This window comes from Mastigoproctus giganteus, chromosome 3 (assembly GCF_048544385.1).
Source record: "Mastigoproctus giganteus isolate SK-2022 chromosome 3, ASM4854438v1, whole genome shotgun sequence".
NCBI lineage: Eukaryota > Metazoa > Arthropoda > Arachnida > Uropygi > Thelyphonidae > Mastigoproctus > Mastigoproctus giganteus.
In genome coordinates this window covers 247,086,772-247,096,003 of record NC_143577.1, presented here as the reverse complement: position 1 = coordinate 247,096,003, position 9,232 = coordinate 247,086,772, and the positions used below count along the sequence as shown (strand labels likewise).

The 9,232-nt window shown below is 37.3% G+C and overlaps 1 protein-coding gene across 1 annotated transcript in view; it reads right to left on the bottom strand.

Annotated features, from left to right (window-relative positions):
- Positions 1 to 210: 210 nt before the first annotated feature.
- LOC150089004 (protein spinster homolog 1-like) overlaps positions 211 to 9,232 on the bottom strand; it is a 134,419-nt gene continuing 125,397 nt past the window's right edge. The window contains exon 12 of the mRNA XM_090370995.1: positions 211 to 310. The gene's annotated coding sequence lies outside the window, so the exon portion shown is untranslated. The remainder of the gene's footprint in view (positions 311 to 9,232) is intronic.

Below are 9,232 nucleotides of genomic sequence, written 5' to 3'. Positions count from 1 at the left end.
CTAAAACATCACAATTATAATAAAGATTAAAATACACACAGCTAATTCTGCACTAATATAAAAGGGAAATATAATATCAACAAAGTATCACTTTATAAAATAAGAGCAACAGATAAATAAAATTTATCACAGCATTGCAACAGTTGATCATTCTTGCTATTCAAGATTGTATCAATCATTGTTCTACTTTAGAAAATAGTCTTATTTGCTCTTGTTACTATTACACCACTAGTTTATTCTGTATGCTTTAACCCTTTTATAGGAACAGCCTCAGATCTGGAATTGTCCTCCTCACATCTAATGTTCATTTCTGCAAAAGTGAGTTTATTAGAAATGAAGCAGAGGAAATTATCTTATCAAAATTCTTTAATAACTATATTTACATGGCAACCAAGTAAATGGATCATTAAAAGTAAACAATGCCTATGGATAAGAGAATTCAATAAATGGTTTTTACTCCTCTCATATCATCCAAGGCCTGCAAATTTACTGAAGACTGCTGGTGCTAATTTGTAAAGTAGTGAAACTAAGTTGTCAGGTTTTAGGTGCATCAGCTATTTAGACTATATTGTGCCATTGTGTGTTGTCTGTATAAGTGTGCACTCATGAGCTGATTTGCTTGCTGTGTGGGTTGAAACACCCAAAATAACTCATGGAAAAATCCTACTCTTATGCCTGATATTGACTAACTACTGCCTTGACTGAAGAGGAATTTTGAAATTCCTCCAGTTATTAAATGGGATTTGAACTCTCCAAATATATACTATCACAATGAATTTAGTTGAATTGAATAAAACTTGCCTTTTAGTTTTGAAAAAAATGAAGTTTTAATTACCAAGTAATTAAAACTTGGTGAGTAAACAGGCAAGGAAATAAATCAGAGGAGAAATTTAGGCAATAAACCAAATGTTAAAAATTTAAAGGAAGACAAAACCTTTGAAGTTGAATAAAGTAAAAGAAATACTTTAAAAAACAAGTTTTTACCAATGAATAGGTAAAAACAAAATACAGGACATGAGAAGAAGAAGAAATAATTGAAATGTTCTCATATACATATATGGAAACATTTCAATGTTTGATTGAAAAATAACCCCAGGTTTTGAAAACCTGAGCCTTCAAAATATAATGGGGAGTTTACAAAATATTACAGAAAGTCCTGTTACCTTCCCTCTCTCCAACTAAAATTAATTTGCAATAAATGTAGATGTTATTTATATATTTCTTTCAAATGCACCCTCCTAAAGTAATTAGAAAGAAATATTGAATTGTACATGTACTGGGCTGAAGGTAAGTAATGACAGGAGAAATGGAGATAATTCAGATCTGGCTGTCATGGAACTGCCATGTAGTGGTTCTGTTCCGGGTATTATAGTTATATAAGTAGAAGCTGATCAGTCCACTTAAACTTGATGACAGTGATGAGCACTTGCTCCCATGAATAGCCAACACAACATTCAGAGCATGTGGGTGGGTTAAAGGGCAAAATGTTTAGTGCTACTTGTTTAGGCACTATTTCAACAGAACCAGTCTCTGGTTCATTTTACCATCAGTGTGTAGGAATTGCTCAACAATGTCCAGTTTTTCTTTGTTCTGAGACAGCAGATTGACTGTGGCTTGCAAATTTTACCTGCCCCTCTTTATTGGGTACCTCAAAGCCCAGATCTGCCATGGCACTATAGTATATTATGAGGGTCCATTAAACAAAAGATGGCCCCCGTGGGCATTATCACTTAAAAGGAGCTGAAATGCTGATTATTTTCAAATCACACATGGAGGTGCATAAACTTGTTATGAAACTGGCAGTGTGCACACAACCCAATGGGTGCATGTTATTGGTGACTTTTATTCATTTACATTTATCATATTTCATTTTTATTGGGGGAGAAGTAGATAATGGGACTTTCCAAATGTCCTGTTAATATTTTTCCCTTTTTCTTTTAACTTACCATGTTTTCAATATATTGCTTTCCTTTAAGATAGTGAATTTGTATTTCTATTTAAAATGTCATTTTACTTTTATTCCTCAAATTTACGTACTAAATATTATAACACCTACCATCGTAAACAAAAATTTCAATGTATTTACACAAGAAGCATTATAGTTCCCCATCGCAAGCATCAGCAGCCTTCAGTAAATTTACACAATGCCTTTGATTAAGCAGGTAAATTAAGTTAAAACCCTGCTTTCAAAAACTATTTATTTTTAATGGAATATGATAAAATGTATTTAAAATTTTAAGTACATTTTAAATAAAGTTCAGTGATGATCAGATTGTTCTGATACTAATCAATGCCCACTAAAAAATAAACATTTCATTATGGAAAAGCATTTACTAAAAAAAAAAAAATCTCTTTAATGAAGAATTTTGTTTAGATATACAGGGTGTCTCAAAAATATTGGTACAAACATTTAGGGGAGATAGGTAACATCTAAAGGAATGTGAATCACATAGGAACCCATAACCGGAAACGTCACGGGAAAGTAGTAGCAGAGGCACAAGACAGTAGTTAGTGGCAAACATTTATTTGACATAATATTAACAATGGAGTATGAGATGGATGCATTTTATGATGTTACAACAGATGCTCGAAGGTTCCACCATGAGACGCAATGCATGCGTGACACTGACACAGCATGGATTGGCGGACACGGTCGAACACACCTGGAGTTTCTTTGACAGTAGCAGCAGCACAGACGAGTCTCGCCACGAGATCCATTTCCGTCTCCACAGGCAATTCATACACGATAGATTTGAGGGCCCCCACAGAAAGAAATTAAGGCTCGATAAATCAGGTGAGCGTGGGGGCCAGGCAACGGGTCCACCACAGCCAATCCATCGACGCCCAAAATGCCTGTTCAAATGGTCACGAACACACCTTCCATAATGGGGAGGCGAACCCGTCATGTTGCGTCTCACATTTTCTGGAACATCGTCAAGTAACCCTGGTAGAACTTGTTCAAGAAAGATCCGATATTTAGTGGAGTTCATGCGGAATGGTAACAGGTATGGGCCAACTAAGCAGTCACCGACTATACCTGCCCACACATTTATTGCGAAGCGACGTTGTGCCACATTGTGGTGCACACCGTGTGGGCCCTCTGCTAATCCATACACTAGGTGCATGTCTGCCAGCTCAGTTCATATATCGATGCATGCTCTTCGTGCGGTGAATACTGCTTGAATGAGTAAACCAGAAATTTTCCCTCTCGCGAACTGATGAACAGTGCCGTGTACCGACTTACGGTGACGTTTCCGGTTATGGGTTCCTATGCGATTCACATTCCTTTAAATGTTACCTACCTCCCCTAACTGTTTGTACCAATATTTTTGAGACACCCTGTATTAACAAATCTGGTAAGATATACATTGCTTTATGTTTAATTTCAAGTATGTTCAACTATCAGATAAAGTAGCTCATGTTATTGTATTCAAAAGCATTTTATGTGTACATGATGGGCAGGTGTGAGAAATGAGTGAACAGAGAAAATGAAGTAAAGTTGCACAGAATGGGATATCATTTAAAATCTTTCGATCCCATTCTGTCAAATTCAATTGTTTAGCTTTTGTCATTCTCCAACTCTACAAATCACTTGGAATATTTTGACTGCAACATGAATGACACCAGAATCCCAGTGAATACTTTGAAGAAGAGTCTGAAATTTTCAAAGACCGCTATTTATTTTTAATGGAATATGATAGTGTATTTAAAATTTTAAGAACATTTTAAATGAAGTTTAGTGATGATCAAATTGTTCTGATACCAATCAACACCCACTAAAAAATAACTATTTCATTATTAGCATTAGTAGAGGTATATGCAAGAAAGCAAGCTTATACAGCATCAGCCAAAAAAAAAAAAAAAAAAAAAAAAAGGGCTTTTGAATGGTTGTTGTTATTTGGTTTTTAGGAGCATTAGCAACTAAGGCCATATTGCTCCGGAGATATGCGGTGGTCATTCCCTGACCTTTCCGCATCCTCTGTATTTGGTGGTCACGGGCTCAAACCCTGGTCTAATCAAGAAGCGTGTACTACACACTGCTGCTTCTGCCCACCTGGCTATGGAGGCGTCCCCCCCCCTGAATGGTTTGAGCTTATAGGGGCGAAGGATTCTAGACTGTTCCTCAGTAATGCTAGGCACGTGGTATATGAATCCTGTTAGCCAGTGCAATTCTGATGCTTTGCTTTATGGAGATTTGAAGTTGTGAAAGTTTTGGGGCCTCCAAGTCTATTCTCTCATGGAGTATGACTCATATCTTTTGAAGTTATAACACCATCATGAAAAGATCCAATATTCACTGCATTTTGAGGGTATCTCTTTAATATAGTTTTGGTAGGCCAGCCACTAGATATCATACTGTATGAAACCTATTGGTAACACTTTAGGAGACATCCAGATCAGCTAGTGTATAATTTTGTTGCTTCTATTTGGCCAGCTGTAACTGGGGTAGTCCAAATAGTGTGTATTCAGGAAACACAGATGATACCACACTGTTAAAGTTTTCACAAGTGTGCAAAGTATATGAGTTTTTTTTTGTATGAGGGACCAAAATTATGAGTATGCATGTATATACTAGCCTCAAATATATCTGGGCAGCTGTTTTCACAATCTGTTGGATAAACAAATGACTCAAACTGGTATATAAAGAAGGCATATGAGTCACAATTATTTGTTCTTTACAGTATGTAGAGATAAGTTGACTCATTTCAAGGGCAGTGTTATAGTAGTAGTAGCAGCAAAAGATGCAAGAAAACAAGCTTATATAGCATCATCCAAAAAAAAAAAAAAAAATAAATCCAATTTCAAGTATCCATTCCCCCACCAATAGTTTTTCTAGTTCTCTACTGATTTTTTTCAAACTAGCTACTTCCACAACAATGGATGGAAGCTTGTTCCAGCAATCAACCATCCGTTGGCTGAAGGAAAATTTCCGCACATCTATTCTGCAACCATTCTTCTTCAATTTGAATTTTTGCCTGCCCCTTTGCGAGCATAGCCAGAGAAAAATCCCACCAGCATTGAGTTTGTTCAAGCCATTCAAAACCTTAAACATCTCAAACAGATCATTTCACAAGTGCCTAGTTCTCAGATGCTGCAATTTTCAGAACTAAAGCCTTTCTTGTTAAGAGCACCCATGTTCTCATTACTAATCACATTACTCTTCTTTGTACCTACTGCAGCAGCTCTACATCCTTCCTAAAATGAAACATCCAGACCTGTATGCAGTACTCAAGGTGTGGCATGACTATTGCTTTATACAATGGGATAATCACCCCCTTATTTCTGCTAGCAAAATTCCTTATATCATTGACAAAACCCCATGAGCTGTACTGGCAGCCTGTCTGCATTGCTCAGAGAATTTCATATCTGACTGCACAATTACCCCAGGTCTTTTTCATTTTCCACTACCCTGAGTGTAGTACCATACAGTTGGTACATTATTCTGGGATTACTGCTACTAATACTGTACCAATACTGCTACCTTGCATTTGTCAATGTTAAACTTTAGTTGCCATTTCTCAGCTTGTCTGCCTAATTTTTCTAGACCTTGTTGCAGTAGTATACCGTCATTACTGTCATTTACTACTGCCAACCTCTGTATGACCTGCAAACTTAGAGATTACGCCTAATATACCTTCATTAAATCGTTAATAAATACAGAAAACAACAATGGGCCAGCACAAAACCCTGTGGGACTTCACTAATAACATTTGCCCACAAAGAGTAATCACTCTGTCTTTTCCCACTCAACTATCCCTTCATCCATAGAAGTAAACTGCCCTTAATGCCACACTGTTCCAATTTGTACAGCAGTCTTTTTTATATGCAACAGTATCAAAAGCTTTCTTGAAATCCAAGTATATGATACCAAAATTAATTTTTGCATCCAGTTCCTTTCTTATTGCATCACAGTATCCAATCAAATTTGTGAATTGGGAATACATTTCCACATCTCCAGTCCTTGGGGACTTCACACAAATCCAAGAATGCTCTCATAATTATGGCTAAGGATATGCTTACCTCCTTTGCTGCCTCTCTTAATATAATTGGATAGTCTCCCATCCACAAGGTACTTTTTTTTATGTTTAACTTCCTGTTAGAGTTTATAAACTTATGGCATCCACTTCCCCAAATAATTCCTCATGAGTGAATGAAGATGCAAAATACATCAGTTTGTCAGCAACCTAAGCAGGATCATCTACAGATAAACCATTGATATCAAAAATGGAATAATGTGATTCATCCCCTTTCTACTAGTGTTTACATAAGTAAAGGGGCATTTGATATTTTTATTTTCGTCCTTTGCCAAAGATTTCTCACAATCTGCCTTGGCTTGCCTAACCCCTTTAGTGATTTGATTGCAGACTAGTTTATATCTACCATAGGCTTCTGTATCACCTGATAATTTATATGCATCCCATGTATTTTTCTTCTCTGCCATGTGTCTCCTTAGTTCATCTGACATTCCTTTAGGTCTAAGCCTTGAATGGTATTTTTTAGTAAGTATGAAAAGTCTAGTAGCTTCTATGTTCATTTCCATGAATGTGAAGCACACATTTAGAATTTGTTGTTGGTAACGTCACTAGTTGGTTCCACTCTATAGAATTTAAAAACTGTCTGAGGCCCTGTAGTTTCCTGTACGAAAAAAAGCAAAAACCCTTCCCTTCCCTTCACCCTTGCTGGTAGGTGTAAGTATATCCCACACGAATACACTGCAATCACTGGCACCTAGTAGCGCTTTTATTGCAGATTCATAGTGGAACAAGTAAATACATGGGCTATGTTAGGATAACTAAGAGAAGGAACAAGTGAATGTATACTTGCATGTACACCAATGCTAGGACTATAGTTAATAAATTTGATGAGCTTGAAGTGCTAGACAAGACATCAAAGGCAGATATTGTTGGGATATCAGGGACATGGTGTCACACAGATATAAGCAGTGCAGTACTGGAATTTAGGGAGTACAATGTGTACAGAAAGAAAGGGAGGAGGGGTTATGCTGTTAGTTAATAAACGCATAAAATCTAAGTGAATCCAATTGATGTTGGTGGACAATGCAATGTTGAGTCTATTTAGTGTGACATAAGCACTGGGAAAGGAAAAATGAGAGTAGGTGTGTGTTAGTTATAGGCCTAATGAATCTGATGAGTATAATGAGCAATTGTGCAGAGAAATAGAGTGGGCCAGTAAATCAGAATGTCTTATAATGGGGGATTTTAACTTTCCAGATATTGAATGAAACTTGTGGGTTTGTCACTCACACACTAGCAAGGCTTTTGTGGATTTACTGGATGATTGTTTTCTACATCAGCATGTTCGGGAGGCAACTAGAGGGAGTAATACTCTAGATCTGATTATCGGCAGTGATTATTCATGCATTAAGAATTTGCAGATAAAGGAACCACTGGGTGGCAGTGATCACAATGTACTGAAGTGGGAATTACTTAAAGATGTAACTACCATGAAGGCTAAAGGGAAGGGCATTTGTTTTCGTAAAGGTGATTACACGGGTCTCAGACAGTTTTTAAATTCTGTACAGTGGAATCAACTGATGATGTTACCAACGTTGAATTCTAAGTGGGAAGCTTTCAGGGATTAATTTTGGAGACTGCTAGACTTTTCTTTCCATCTAAGAAATACTGTTCAAGGTTTAGGCCTAAGTGGATGTCAGATGAACTAATGAGACTTGTGGCAGAGAGGAAAATAAATGTAAGGGATGCGTATAAAGTATCAGGTGACACAGAAGCCTATAGCAGATATAAACTAGTCTGTAATCAAGTCACAAAGGAGGTTAGGCAGGCAAAGGCAGATTACAAGAAATCTTTGGCAAAAGATGCAAAGAAAAATAGCAAAGAGTTGTTTACTTATGTAAACTCTAGAAGGAAAGGGATGAATCAGATTGGACCAGTTAACATAGATGGGTTGACTATTGATCATGCTCAGGTAGTTGATAAACTGAATGAGTATTTTGCATCTACATTCACACATGAGGAATTATTCAATGAGGGGAATGCCAGAAGTTTATCAAACTCTAACAGGGAGCTAAGTGATTTTGTAATAACTGAGAACAAAGTGGAGAAGAAATTGTTGAAGTTAAACATAAAAAAGGCACCTGGGGTGGACAGGATCTATCCAGTTATATTAAAGGAGGCAGCAAAGGAAGTAAGTAAATCTTTAGCCATAATTATGAGAGCTTCCTTGGACTCAGGGGAGGTCCCCATGCACTGGAGATGTGGAAATGTATCCCTAATTCACAAAGGGGTTCAAAAGGTGACACAAGCAACTACAGACCTGTTAACTTGTGTTCTGGGGAAAATAATGGAATCACTGGTTAAAGACGCATTGCAAGATCATTTAGACAAGACTGCAGTAACAGTTAAGACACAGCATGGCTTTGTTAAAGGGAGGTCTTGTCTGACCAATTTAATTGGATACTATGATGTGGTCACAGAGGAACTGAATGCCAAAAATAATTTTGATATATTCATATACTTGGATTTCAGGAAAGCTTTTGATACTGTTGCACATGGAAGACTGCTGTACAAATTGGAGAGGTATGGCATTAAGGGTAAGTTGCTACAATGGATAAAGGGATTGTTGAGTGGGAGACGACAGAGAGTGGTATACCACTCTCTGTTTTGTATATTTATCAATGATATTGATGAAGGTATATCAGAATTAATGTCCAAGTTTGCAGATGATACAAAGGTTGGCAGGGTTGTTAACAACAGTAAAGACAGTATGCTACTCCAACTGGATCTTGATAAGTTGGGAAAATGGGCTGAGAAGTGGCAACTGAAGTTTAACATTGACAAATGCCAAGTACTGCATATGGGTAGCAATAACTGAAGAGAAATGTACCAACTGTGTGGTACTACACTCAGGGAAGTGGAAAGTGAAACAGACCTGGGGGTAATTGTGCAATCAAATATGAAGTTCGCTGAGCAGTGCAGATGGGTTGCTAGGGCAAGTCATGGAATCTTGTCAATGATATAAAGAAATTTTGCTAGCAGTGACAGGGAGGTGATTATCCTGTTATACAAGGCAGTGGTCAGGCCACACCTAGAGTACTGTGTACAGGTCTGGAGGCCTCATTTTAGGAAAGATAGAGTTTCTAGAACGAGTACAAAGAAGGGCAACAAGATTGGTGTGGGGAACAAAGTCATGCTTTATTACCAAGAAAGGCTTAAGTTCTGCAAATTGCAGTTCCTGGAGAGTAGGCACCTGC